General features: G+C 39.1%; 1 long non-coding RNA gene across 3 annotated transcripts in view; it reads right to left on the bottom strand.

Annotated features, from left to right (window-relative positions):
- Positions 1-588: 588 nt before the first annotated feature.
- LOC122845590 overlaps positions 589-14698 on the bottom strand; it is a 38085-nt gene continuing 23975 nt past the window's right edge. Inside the window, exons 3-5 of one of the 3 annotated variants that reach the window (XR_006373084.1) lie at positions 2617-2708; positions 2446-2537; positions 589-987 (exon numbers count right to left, since the gene is read on the bottom strand). This is a non-coding gene — a long non-coding RNA (uncharacterized LOC122845590). The remainder of the gene's footprint in view (positions 988-2445; positions 2538-2616; positions 2709-14698) is intronic. The other 2 variants (XR_006373083.1, XR_006373082.1) reach the window with 2 other exon arrangements.

Raw genomic sequence — 14698 nt, 5'->3', positions numbered from 1 at the left:
ATAGATGCGCAATTATACAACCACACATCTTTGACAAGCAGAGGTGTAACCTCCTGCACAATCAACAAGAATGCAGTCAGTGGTTTCTGGATGGTAAGTCGACAACAAAACACTTGCTTTTTCCAGCAGCCATTGTACAGCGCATACAGAAGAAACCAACTAATCAAACGTGCTTGAGCTCCGCTGGGGTTGCTGGGTAACGGTTGGAACTTTGCTGGGGTTGCTGGGTAACGGTTGGAACTTTGCTGGGGTTGCTAGGTAACGGTTGGAACTTTGCTGGGGTTGCTAGGTAACGGGGCAGTGTTTGCTGATTTGTGAAGTTACATTCTGGAGGTTTTTGAAATACTTTGTTGGTTTTTTACACTAAAAGCATTAACGTATTGCAAAAAAACAATTTGGATAGCTTTTTAAGTGACTTGGCTGTTTATAGGAGCAGTAGAAGCCGAAATGGAAGTACAAAAATTTACAAAATGTAATTTTTTATGTAATTTTGGCTCTAATGCTGTGCCATAAGTATCTCCATAAAAACCTAGAATATCTGTAACTTGATTATTCTTCTGAGTACATAAAAAAAAAGTTTGAAACAAGTAATTGAACTTTTTTTAGTATCAGTAAAACAACAGATTGAGAAATATTTTAAGAGGAAATATTTTCCTCTTAATTACAAATCTCTCATAAAAACAAATGAGCGTCTGCAAAACCGATGGAAAAACTTTGTTTTCCCAAATAGTGTTTCAGTCTGGATGGTCATTAAATCGTTTTCCTCTGACTCTCGTCGTCGTGTTCTTGCAGCAGTGCGGTCTTTGATTCGGCAGCGCAGCACCAACGCTGCTCGCGCTCCTGCAGGAGCAGCACAACCCGAGCAGCTGGGAGCTGCTCTCATCAGCTGAGACCGGAGCAGAAACAGGCAGGCTGGTAAACAGACGCAGATGTACGGAGCTGAGCAGGACGAGGCAGGAGAGGGAAGGTGAAGCTTTTCATGATGCACTGCGAAAACACTCAGCCTTACCAAGTATTAGGGTCTGCTTTCTAGAGAAAATAACTTTTCAGGAAGAAACAGCAGCTTGTTTTATAACATAATATTTTCCCAATGGCCAACCGATGGAGACGGAAAAAAAAAGCACATTCCTGCCAAAAAACTGAAATAAAAAACAACTTAGAAATTTCTGAAATTTCTAAAAATTTCTAGAAATTTCTTTTTATTTCAGTAGAGATTTGATCTCAGGATCAGTAGAGATCTGACCTGAGATCTCAGTCCTGCCAGAGACGATGAGTCAGATTACGCCACAATTAACCCAGAGATTAATTGTGGCCTTCAGATAAAAAAATCAAAGCAGCTCTCCTGAATATTTTCAGATATTTCACAATTCTGTCAAATGTTGTGGGATCTTTTCTTTCTCCGCTGATGAACAAGCAGAGCAGAAAATAAAACAGGAAAAGAACATCTTGTTCGAATTGCGGCCTGGACTTTTTCTGAGTCGATGCATTCCACATTAACAAAGTCAAAACAGCCACAATCTGAGTTATTTGGCCTTTAGTAAGACAAAAAATGTGGTTTAATTTTCAAAGTCATATTTTCTACCTTTTTTTTTTCCATCTATAAATGTGACGGTTTCAAACCAGCAAACTAAACATTTAGTTTACAAACTAAATACATTTTATTCACACCCAGGTTTTATTTTTATGTCTGGCTACTGAATTTGCATATTAGTTAAATATTTAGTTTCAAACTAAATATGATTTCACAAGATTGAGCTTTTATTTTGACAGTCAACTTCTGGTTATTTTAGTAAATTTGCACATTATCTAAATATATAGCTTGAAGTTATATATTTAGCTCGCAAACTAAATATTTAGTTTCAAACAATTATTTAGCTTACAAAAAAAATCTTTATTTTGGAAACTAAATATTTGGCTCGCTAATTGAATACTTACCTTCAAAGACAAATATGAGTACCACCTAAATACTTATTTTGGTAAATCAATATTTAGTTTTTAGTGTAAATATTTAACTTGCTATGTAAATATTTGACTGATTATTTAACTTCCAACTAAATATTTAGCTTGCTAATTAAGTTTTTACAACCAGCAGCTGGCATAAACGTCCCCAATGCTAAAGTTATGAAAGTCAGTTGATTTTTCCTCCTTCGTTCCTAAAATCACCTTGAAGGCGAAGCGAGCGTTTACACTCCAGTGGATCCGAAGCTTATTCTCCATCCGCTGCTCTGAAGTTTTGGGATATCACATCTATTATTTCTATCTTGGCGTCATTAATCCACATTTTCCCATCATTCCTCTGTCCTTAATCATCCTTTGTTGCCCTTGCCAACATGGCCTCCAGTGGCCGGATGCATCGGGGGTCACAGCGTGTGACCAGAAAATAACACAACCACTCATCCATCTCCATTACTCAGTATTGGACCCGTACCGCTGCATTCCTCTCACCTTTAACGGGTCAAACTCAGAAACTCGTCTCAGACATCCACCGGACTCGTTCCTCTCTCACCGGAGCCTCGAGTCGCCAAGTCGTCTCTGGTCTGTGCAGATATTTGGAGTCAGACGGGAAGCAGGACAGAGTAAAAACACGGAGAAATACGGATCAGATCTGACACTAACCAGAGAGCAGAACCTGGTGGGAGTCTGGGAATGTTTCTGTCCTCGTTAGCTGCAGGCTAGCTAGCTTCACTGATCAGCTCTCAGGTAGCTTCCTTAGAAAAATGAAGGAATGAGTGACTGACAGGAGAAAAAAAATGGTGGGCATACAGAGAAAATTAAACTATTTGGGTTATTTAGCCTTTTATATGAGCAAAAAAAATCCAAATCAGATTTTTATTATGTTATTAAATATTTAGTTTATCCAGCTAAAGATTTAGCTCGAGGTGAAATATTTGGCTACAAACTGAATATTTAGTTTCAAGACTTAGATTTAGCTCGCTAGCTACCTATTTAGTTACCAAGCTTAATATGTACTTTGAGGCCATTTAGTTAGGCTTCAAACTAAATATTTAGGTAGCCAGCTAAATATTTATTTTTTCAATTTTAATTATTTCCTTACAAACCAACTTCTCAATCATCAAGCTAAATATTTGGTTTTATGTTTTAGCTTTCTGAGTATATCATTTCTATATTTACTTAGCAATTTAAATGTTTAGTTTCAGGCCATTTAGTAAGACTCCAAACTAAATATTAATTGGAAAGCTAAATATTTAATTTAGAAACTAATTATATTCCTCAACATTTGGTGAGATAAATATCAAGTTTGAGACTAAATATTAAGTTTGCCAACTAAGTATTTTGCAAGCTAAGTAGCTTCCTGTTTAGTTAAGAAGCTAATTAAATAGGCAGATGTTTAGTTAGCTTCCTAAGTATTTAAGTAATCTAACTAAGTACTCCGTTAGTTTCTTAACAATGCTTACACAGGAATTTCTCAGTAATGTTTTGCCTTATATGGAAGCTTTGTGACTGCTAGCGTTTATAGTTCTGTGCTGCAGTGAGTGCTGTGATGCAGCACGACGAGTTTCCTCCGTCTGACAGCCTGATGTCATCAACGCTCAGACCGCACGCCGGAGCCGGCGCTCTGCAGCGAGGGGCATTCCTGTCCCCCTCCATTACGCTGCTGCTGCCCTGATTGTGTAATAAACTTTATTCAGTTAAGCGTGAATTATTGTTAATTGAACTAAAAAGTAATTTTCTTAATTGAAACAGAGAGAGGAGGGGCAGGGCAGATTAACGACGTGCCTGAGTTTTATCTAGTCTAATTCTTTTTCCCATTACATTTCTCTTTCCATCTTGCAATAAAAAGTCTGTAATCCACTTTGTTCCCTGTAAAAACTGAAAACAGAGAAAAGCTCTGCAACAAAGTAGCATGAGCTAAAAACACAGGATGCATGTTTCTGTCGTTTCACCTTCACTAAAGTCTTAAACAGCAACATTTCACGTTGAAACATATTTTCGTCATTGACAGATGGTGGATATAAACATGGTTGAATTTAACGCTTCAGTATTAGCTTTAGCTAAATTCCATGTTGACATACTGGACCAATGAAAGTTTACTTCTAACATTTGCTAAAGTCCATGTTGTTGCAAATTAGTGTTAGTTTTTGCTAAAATTGATGTTGGTATTGCGCTTTAGCATTAGCTTTTGCTAAATTCCATGTCAGTGTAACCCTTTAGCATTAGCTTTTGTTTAATTCACAGTTAGTGTACTGGACTAGCTAAAGTATAGCTCTGACTTTTTCTAAATTACATGTTGCTGTAGCGCTTCAGCATTAGCTTTTGCTAAATTACATTTTGGTATAGCGCTTTAGCAATAGCTTTTTCTAATTCCATGTTGATTTAGCATTTTGTGTTAGCGTTGGCTAAATTCTATGCTGCTATAGCGCTTTAGTGTTAGCTTTTGATATGTCCCATGTTGATTTAGTTGTTTTGTGTTAGCTTTAGCTAAATTTCCTGTAGTTGTAGCACTTTAGCGTTGTCAGAATTAATATTTATGGTTAGTGATTTATGTAAAATTCTCTGAAGAGACTTCCTTAACAACATTAAATCTTCACAAAATATCCATACTCCAACTTCCTTGCCAGGAGCAAAAGCAGGAAAGGAAGTAACATTCAGGAAGTACTTTGGACCTTCAGGAAACCGGCTCGTGTCCTGCTGGTCGCTAGCCTAGCTAAATATTATCCCAGGCAGAACAGAATCACCACCCTGCGCGGCCGTTATTGGCTGCCTGGGAGGAAGTGATGTGTTGACTTTTGTGTCTCACTGACATAAAATAAAAGATCAAACTATTTCCAGCTGCTAACTGAACATGATTCACCCGCGTTTCGTTCCCCAAAATTAGATTTTTCATTCAGTGGAGTCGTGAGTCACCCGGCAGTAAAAGTAACTACACAGGGCTCAAAGCAACACGCCTCTAAAGAGATTTATTTACATGTAATATAAGCAAATGAGGCCTGAAAATGATACCGCTGCTGGTGTTGATGAGATTCACGCACACAACAAAACAAACATTATCCGTCCATTCCTGATAATTTCTCTGCATTGGCTCGTGACCTCAGACGTTTCGGCCATCTTCCCTCCCCTGCCAGTCAGTCAGTGGGGGGTTGGGCACAAGATGGGTGCCATTACTTCTGTTCTGGTGTCTTTCCAGGGTGAATAATTACGTCTGACATGTCGTGAATAGGGGAGGACATTATCGCAATGATCCTGTGTGTTCCCCCCTTACACACACACACACACACACGAGGGTCCCTCTGAATGATTTAGGGGGTCTGTTAATAATGCAGGGGCTCCTAGAGCTAATTAGGTAAGTAGCAGAGGGCGCCGACTGGGACGCTTCAGTTCACCGACACGAGCTGTAAAGGAATGAAGCGCCGACTGCAGACGCATGATGGCCGTCGCTTGGAAAGAGACGCTGCCAAAAATGACTAATAATAACTTATTCCGTTATTAAATGAAAAAATAGGGGTTAAATTTTCAAAGTCATTTTTACCGTATTATTTATTCACTTCTAAATGTCACAGTTTCAAACTAAATAGTTAAGTAGCAAACTAAATATTTAGCTTTATGTAAATATTTAGTTAAACTAAATGTTTGCTTGAGCCTAAATATTTAATTAAACATAAAATATTTTGCTCAAACTAAATATTTACTTTGAAGCTAAGTTTTTAGTTTGAGCTGAAATACTTAGTCAGCAAGCTACATATTTAATTCTGATATAGATATTTAGATTAGAACTAATTTAAATATTATGTAGCGCCAATTTTAAGCTTTGAGCTAAATACTTAGCTTAGAGCTAAGTTAAATATTTCACAGCTGAGTGTTTCGATAAGTAAATATTAACCTCTTTAGGTCATCAGTAAATATTTAGCTATGAACTAAATATTTAGCTTGCCGGTTTGCTTGGTATCCAATCTACAGCTACATTTCTCCAGACTCTAATGAAAGTTTTGTTCATCATGACTTGAGCTGATTCCTGAGCTCAACGTTTGAAACGTGATGTCATCAGTCCTCAGTTTTTCTTTCACTGTTTTGTTTGTTTCTCCATTACAGACAAGAATCTACTTCTAAATATCAGTAGCTACAAATAAATCTCTATAACCCCATAATGGGTTATAAATCCATTTAATTACACACATGTCAAATCGGTAACTATTTATGTTTCATTGCTAATGATGATTCAAATTACCCTTTAATCCCTGTGTGTATTCTCCTAATCTATGGATTTGAGTTGCCTGAAGAAAATATTCTAAATAATGTGGTAAAAACCACAAAAGCAAAAAAGAAAAACAGGGAGGAAATATAGAAATCCATTATGCTAACACTAAGAAGAAGTGGAGAGACGAGGTGTGCTAGCTAACTCTGGCTGACTAGCTAACTCTGGCTAACTAGCCAATTCTGCATCTGAAGCTGTCAGCCTTGTAAGAACAGCATCAGGCTGATTAAAGAGCAGCAGGGCCAGATGTCGACCTGCGGAGACGCGTCGCCGTAACCCGGGTCGGGTCCGTCTCGTCTGCACAGAAAGGGATGTTCTGCTCCGAGCCATTTAAACACGGCACGCCTGATTTATGGCGCCTTCTGGCTGCCAGGCATTATGTTTTAAAGCCCTCACTCACACAAATTACAGAAAAGACGGAACTCTGAAGTCATAAAGTTGATTTATAAGCCAAGAGATGTATGCTGGAGGTTTTATATATATATATATAGATATATATAGATAGATCTATATCTACATATATATCTATATATATATAGATATATATGTAGATATAGATATATAGACACCAGGCAGATTTACATTATGAGTTAATATAAATCCAGCTGGAAACAAAAAAAACACAAATATTGTGAGCAAAACGAGGCTGAGCATAAAAAAGTGTTAGTTTGGATTGAGGAAACACAAGAATGTTAATGATGATGATGATGAGGAGGAGGAGGAGGAGGAGGAGGAGGAGGAGGAGGAGGAGACACTAGAGGAAGAAAAACTGTTCAGTTATAGATTCTAAAATCCCACCAAAGACTATTAAAGTAACACAAATAAACAGTTGGAGATCAAGTTAGGTTTAACTGTGTTCTTGTCTTCGTTTTTCTATGGATCATAAATTGATTCTGTAATAAAGTGAACGATGAAGATGAAATAAAAACAGTAAAAAAGTTCTTTAACCTCAATAAAATCATCATCAAGAGGCGTCTGGTCCTCCTGCACATGAACAAACAAAAGGCAGCATTCAGTCCTGTGCAGTCAAACCTGTTTGCCTAGAAAAGCCTGGTTGGTTTGGTGAGGTGTGACCTCTGACCTCTGGTTCTCTAAACCTCTATCTGGGTTTAGTTGAAGTGAACTCTACTTCGGTTTGAGTACAAATATGAACGCCAAGCGGACCGGACAGTTCGCTCCAACAGCAGGAAGTGGACTACAGCGCAGGGCATTCTGGGTAAATACATCCAAAGCTAGCATGCTAGCCTAGCGCTAGCAGCAGAAATGTCTCCTGGTCTTCAGCCAAAGACTAAAGAGAAATCCTCCAACACTAAACTCTGACGCCTCCATCTTGTTTCCATCTGGTGAAGAAGGAAGTTGCTCTCAGTGTCTTCAGAGGTTTTTGTGTCGTTTCCTTCAGTGGTTGTTGGTGCAGCGCCCCTACAGGCCAGGAGGGGAACAGGTTGGTTTGACTCAGAACCACAGCAGCTGGAGGTGGAGCAGATGATGGAGTTCTGGTTCCAATAGAACCAGGTCGACCGGACCGTCAGGAGAGAAAAGATCCTCTATAGTCAGATTTTAAAAGTAGTGGGAGTATCTGCACAGGCTGAATTTAAATAAAATGGCACAGAAGAGAAGAAATGGTAGTAAGTGTTAAAGAAATGAGGACATGAGATGGAAATTGAACGACTCTGAAGAGCAGAAAAGTGTTGAGGCGTTCCTCTGTTTTTCCTCTGCAGCCGGTTGGCGGTGGATCTCTGGTGCCGACTCAGGTACTGTTACAGACGGATCAGGACTTTGTCTGCTGAGCTTTAGGTGTGGCCGTTTCAGGAGGAATTCAGCAACAATCTGAACCATATAATCTATATTTCTCTGTTTTTCATCGAGTTCCCCGTAGCGCGCCGCCGTTGACAGATTTCTCATTAGCGTGCCACAAACTTTCAACAGAGAGTCGAGCGACTGCGTGTCGTCCCGCAGCAAAGGGAAGCGGCTCTGGGCTCTACCTGCGGCCTGGGGGGAAATGATATTTAATCACAGCCTCGCCAGGTGAGGAGAGGGGACGCAGCAGACAGCATGGCACCGCCACAAATTCCTCCGCTATCACAGCGCAGATCAAACAGCCTTTACAGGGACAATCCCCTCCATCTGAACGCCTTGGTTCTCAAGGCAAAGCATGAACGTTTTCTCAAAACAGAAAAAGTAAAACTGCTGCTTTGGCGTCTCTGTGTTTTGCACTGATCTTCATTTGAAGTCGGTTGACCTTGTCCTGACCTCAGCAGACATAAAAGCTATCAGAGGGGGTGTAAAAGGCCAAACCTCCCCAGGGAGAACGAGGACGGGTAACTCTTAAAGGGGCAGTACGTTGTGATTTCCAGACACATAATCTCCTTTTATAGCCCAATCAAGTAATTAAGTTAACTTCAGCTGTTATAGAAATGATGCATATCAAATTAAGACTTGAAACAAATGTTACTTTCTGATTTAAAGCCTGGAAATTGGGCCTCTGTCTCTTTAACGATGCATTTAGCTCAGGTTTCAAGGGCCAGTATTAAGTTTCCACATGGCTACATTTTATAGCACAATCAATAAACTGCTTCCGTCAGTTGCCATAGAAACTCTACGTCAAATATGACTTTCCTTCCTTGAAATTGGGCCTCTGTCTCTTTAAGAAGCTGCTGGTCTTTCTGAAGCTCCGCCTCCAGGAAGTCATCCAACATGGCTCCTCTATTAACCCTTTAATAATGTTTTTACCAGCGTTTCGCTGAGAAGCAGCTCCTATAATGAGCTAATGCTGCTAAGGAGCTTCATTTTGGAAGGCGGGGCTACGTCCATCTGAACATGACTGGTTGCCATGGAGATTAAAGGATTCGTCAAACTTTCACAAAAGAATCAAGGCAAAACTCCATGTATGTTTTTGGTGAGGGAATAACATTATAACTTGATATAAAGCTGAAGTTGATTTTACACGTTTATTGTCATAATATTATTCTCATAGTTTTAATTTTTCCTAGTTTAGTTAATAAACCATCTTATATTTTCTTGTGGAAATTCAATGTAATTTTTTCCTGACAAACAAGTAGAAACTAAAATCTGAATTTGATATTAGAGTTATACTTTTAAAAATTAGCTGTCGTTTTTTTAGTCTAAAATATTATATTGTGACTCCAGAGCCTCAGATTACAAAGTCCTGCTTTATATAGATGAAAAAATAAAAAATATAGAAAATAAAAAGCAAAATAAAATGTCGGTAGATCTTCCTGAAATAGAATCAAACTCCTGAGCAGTTTCTCTCCTGGCTTTTATTTACTTTCTAAAGAGGAAGTATTTAGGAAGTAGGCCAAACGGGTACACAGCACTATTGTATGGTTGACAGAGAGATGACCTTGTGTGTGTGTGTGTGTGTGTGTGTGTGTGTGTGTGTGTTTAATCAGACAGAGAGGGGGGATTAGAGACCAGGCACCTGCCAGGTGGAAACAGTCTGTACTCATCTGATGCCCTCCTGTCCTTCTGCGCTGTTGCTCAAACACAGGCACAATATGGGACTTGTTCACGACTCGCCAACAGATTTTAGCGGCTACAGTAGCGCTGCTGAAGCTAACAACACGGTTAGCAACGTTTAGCATCAGGAAGCTTTCTCCTTTGCAGGGTTTGAATTACATTAAACTACAGAATACGAGTTTCAGTTCAAATGAGTTCAACGTTGAGATGGTTATGTAGGTCTAATGAACCGTTTGGGTTGTAATCTTTTGATATTTTAAAGAGTATTTTTAAAATAAGAATTAAAAAGCAGGCCCACAGCATGACAGGTTCTTTGTATTTCTTAACAGAGGACATTAATTTAATTTAGGGAGAATATTTCAAAGTTAAACAGTCAAACATTAACAGCAAAATTTAGAGGATTACTTTTCCTGTCATAGGAGAAAAAATGGAGGATTATTTTCACCATGTTATTACTTCATTAATTAACATACATGTATATATTCTATTACCAAATATTTCAGTAGTAGCCACTTCTTTACTGATTCAAATGAAAATGTTTTTCAAAAGCAGAATTTGTTTGCAGTCACAGCCACAGTTATCTAATGAAAAAGTTATAATTTATCATTATTATTGTCGTTATTACAACAGTATCGCAAAATATTGTGATAAGTCCTTAATCTCACTTGTAGTTATTAGTTAGATATTGTTTAGTTTTACTATTTTTAGCAAAACTAAAACTAAAATCATGCAAAAGTTTTTTTCCAAATCAGTTTTTTCAATAAATACTAACTTAAACACAAACTGCAGGTGTAAATCTGTCTGGTGAATTTCTGGTTAAAACATGTTTGTTTTTCATTCAGTGGGTAGAAAACACAGAAATTTTACTCAAGTAAGAGCAGAAATACTTCATAATAAATCTACTCAGTGAAAGTAATAGAGTAAATGTAACTAGTTATTCCCAGCTCTGATAATCTTTGCAGCTGGAAATGAAAACCAGCGCAGTTCCTAATCTGGAGTCCCAGGCGAAACAGTTTATCCTGGGAATAAAGAAATGTTGCGTCTCTCTCCTTAGTAGGCAATGTGACACTCTGAAGTTGTCACTTGACAGCCAGCTGAGTCATTGCTCAGATATCCTGGAGCGTGACCTCCGACCCTCTGGGGGATTCAGAGGAATGACCAGAGAAGAAGAACGCCGGCGCACCGTGCAGAGCCGGTCCCACAGTTAGCTGCAAACCCAGAGAGCTGTTTTCAATTACGGCTCAGTGTTGGTCTACCGCATCATTTCAGGAAAATGCAACCATAACTTCAGACCACAATGTTTGGTTTGGAGACGTTGGACTCCTTCCCCTGGCCTTTCTCTTGTCAGGGGAGAATTCCTCTACATGTGAACATTTTCTGACCCTTCCTCGCTCGTTAAAATGAAATTTCAGGCATATAACGTGCTGGATCTCATGTTTTCCAGACTGCAAAAGGATTTGTCTGTCGACCAGGGCCGCCTTTCCATCGGTTTGCTCTCAGTCGCCATGGAAACCAGCAGACGCACCGCCCCGAGGGGTGGCGGTAGTTCCCAATACTACTTTTACTGCTTTGGGTTTCAGCTCGTATTTGCACCACTAAAATGCCCAGCTGGATCCAACAAAAGAACAAGTCTGCTACCTCTGGTTGAACATGATGCGCGTGTGGCTGCAGCTTTAAAAAATGAAGCGTTTAAAGCAGCGTGGGCAGTCCTGGTCCTGGAGGGCCGGTGTCCTGCAGCTCTTAGACGTCTCCCTGGTGCAACAGCTGAATCTCCTCCTCAGTGCAGTCAGGTTCTCCAGAGTCCAGCTAATGACCTCATTATTTGACTCAGGTGTGTTGAAGTGGAGAAACATCTAAACGCTTCAGGAGGCCGGCCCCCCAGGACCAGGAGAGCCCACCCCGGGTTTAAAGGAACGACTCCTAGTAGCAACGCAGATGTTTCAGTCACCATTTCCAAGTGGATCCACCAAACAATTTCATATTTCAGCTAAATCTTTCACATGGGGATCAGTGGCTGTCGCCCACGACTTCCACAGGAAATGGCGTTTCTAAATTAACTTTTAAAACAAAATGGCTTCCTTTAAATCTTCCTGAATATAAAAACCTGGAAAACAGAGAATCTTCTGACATGTTTGTTTTGAGACAATAAAGCTTTTTTTTTAAACGTGCGTACAGTGGGCGGTTTCCCAGGGTGGCATTAAAAGGGTGAGCACCCAAAACTAAAAAATAAAATATATCTCATCTGTCATTTGTTAGCTGCTAGCATGTTGAATAGAGAAACTTTCCCTTAGTTTCTGTTGAGTGCAGGAAGACTGAATTACCTGCTTCCTGCTACCAAAACCTCCAAACAATCAGATAATTGGTTGGAATTAAAACCAACCAATTCCAAAGTGAGGAGTAGTGATTGATCTGATTTAATCTCTTGATTGATTGACAGGACTAAAATTTCTACAAAAATGTCGCAGTTGTCCCAGAGGTGTAAAGATATAACCCTGAAGAACCAAAGTAGACAGCTGGTTTATGGAGGATTATAATCAACAAAGAAGAAGCAGGAATCCGTCCAGGCAGGAAAAACGTGGTGGGCAGCTTTCGGGGGACGCTCTCTGAAACGCAGCGCGATCTTTCGGGGCCCCAGATGCGGCGTATCCCCGAGCCGGCGCTCCGATGTCCCAGCATGCATTGCAGATGTGGGTCAACTGACATCTGTTTCTCACTGCCGCCTGGGCTCGGCTCAACCCGACCAGCCTGGCTGCCATATTCATCCTAATAACCTCTCCCATAATCACCAGGGATTATTCTAATATTAGTGAGCACACACACCCACACACACGCAGCGATGCTCTGATTAAGGTATAGTGCTCCATATGGTTTTTTGGAGGCTTTTGGGGAGGATTTGTGTGTTTTTAGCCTTTCAGTGAAAAGCTAAGAAAAAGCCAGCTTAGCGAGGACTAAAGGGAGTCGCTGCGTAAATAATATTAGAAAATAGCCTCTGCGGAGCAGGTCAGGCTGGGTGAGAGTTCAGAACCGAATCCAAAACGGACGGATTACGACGATGTGGGAATCAGAAAGAAAGATGCTGCAGGGGGCTTCAAGATGGAGCTGCACCACAAAAAACACCACATCTGGTTTCTAGAGCAAACATCTGGAAATAAGACAAAACAAACCAGAGACGAGTAAATTACCCAAAAACTGTTCTCCAGTAACTGATCAAACGATCAATCATTTCATATTTAAAGATTACATCATCAATGGACCAAAATATAAAACTAAATGGAAATGTTGGTATTGACAATAAATCATATAAGTAGCAAAGAGTAACAAAATCAGACAAAAAAATAATTTTAAACAGTTTATGAAACTTTAACACAAACTGCAGGTGTTTGTCTGTCTGGTGGATGTTTAGTGGAAATATGTTAGTTTTTCAATCAGCAGATAGAAAATCTTGAGATACTTCATAATAAAGTTACTCAAATTACAGCGTAACAAAAATACTCCTAACAAAACATTTTCTCAAAAGTTACTGGAGTAAAAGTAACTAGTTACTGTGAAATGTAACTACCAGCGAATATATCTGACCCTGCCAGATATACAAGCTTGTTTTCAGTCAAATATTCCATAATATTGATGAAAAAGTGTCATTTCCACTGGCAGATTATTTCACTTAAAAACTGAAATTACAACACCATTAAAAATGAAATGTGTTTATAATAGTCTAATTTATTTTTATGCCAAAAAAGGGGCAGATTTCATACATTTATGCTTCTTTTTACTCCTCTTCATTCATAATTTTTTAGTTTCTACATGAACTACTCATATTTATTATTGAGTGAATAAAATGAAAAATAAAATGATAATTAAATCAATTAAGGAAGGAAATTTATGTGATGGAATGAATGACTAAAAAAAACATTTTTATGAAAAAAATGGGAAAAATAATCAGGATTTTCTAGATTTTAAACACTTGCAGTTGAGATGTTTATTTTTTTTTGTCTAAATGTATATATCTTCATGGATAATGTTTATATCATACTCTGTGAAATGTCTGATTGGTCTGTGCTTCTACTGGAAATGTGAATAAAAAGTGTAATAATGGTAATAATAATAATAATCTGTGTGCCGTTTCCCTGTAAATTGTCTCTTTGTGGAAGAACCTGCCTGCGTGTGTTTATGAATCTCTGTGGGGTTGTTCGGCTGGTGGGTTCTTCTCCACACACAAACACACGAGCATGCTCAGTGGGCTCCCACTGCTGACATTCAACATTATTCTTTGCTGCATTTGCATCTGCAGTCGCCATGGTGACCTTGTTTATGACCGAAACCCCGTCCTGCCGACAAACATGCAAAATATCCCAGACAAACAGGCATGTTGGATCAGCCCAGGTTTTATTCGTTACGTTTGGGGTGGAGATCGATTAAAGCGTTTAACTGACTTAATTTCAGGGTGTTTAAAGGACAGAAAAAACAACATTTGCTGCTAAATTATTGAATAAATAAACATATGAGCTCAACAACAAAGACACCTATTGTTTTCATCTTCTATTGAAGTTTATTTAACTTCCAGATTAGTTCAAAGTTCATCTTTCATGAAGCTTCTTTATAAAAAAGGACTGTGGACCCTGATGTTAGCATTAGCTGCCACATGTTAGCATTGAGATGCTATTTTAGGCCAGAGAAGTGGCTTTGTTGTCCTTTCTTGATGTTTACATGTGAAATTAACGTGTTAGCTGGGTAACAACAGCAAACAGAAGTTTTTAGAGTCTATTCTATATTTGTTACGCAGACCTGTGCAGTAATCAGTGCGACTAAAGATAAACGCATGAATCTGTTTGGGACATTCGTTCTTTAATCGTGGAAATGTTCTCCAGGTGATAGAAGGCCGACTTTGTAACCGTCCTTATGTGGCTCTGAATGTTCAGGTCAGAGTTCAGCCTGATCTCTGGTTTCTGTCTGTAATAACTGAAGCTGTGCGTTGACAAAAGTATTATGTAGGTACAAGATAGGAGGGGACCA

This window comes from Gambusia affinis, linkage group LG16 (genome assembly GCF_019740435.1).
Source record: "Gambusia affinis linkage group LG16, SWU_Gaff_1.0, whole genome shotgun sequence".
Taxonomy (NCBI): domain Eukaryota; kingdom Metazoa; phylum Chordata; class Actinopteri; order Cyprinodontiformes; family Poeciliidae; genus Gambusia; species Gambusia affinis.
Note: the sequence above shows the minus strand (reverse complement) of the source record. Positions and strands in the feature narration are given on the sequence as shown.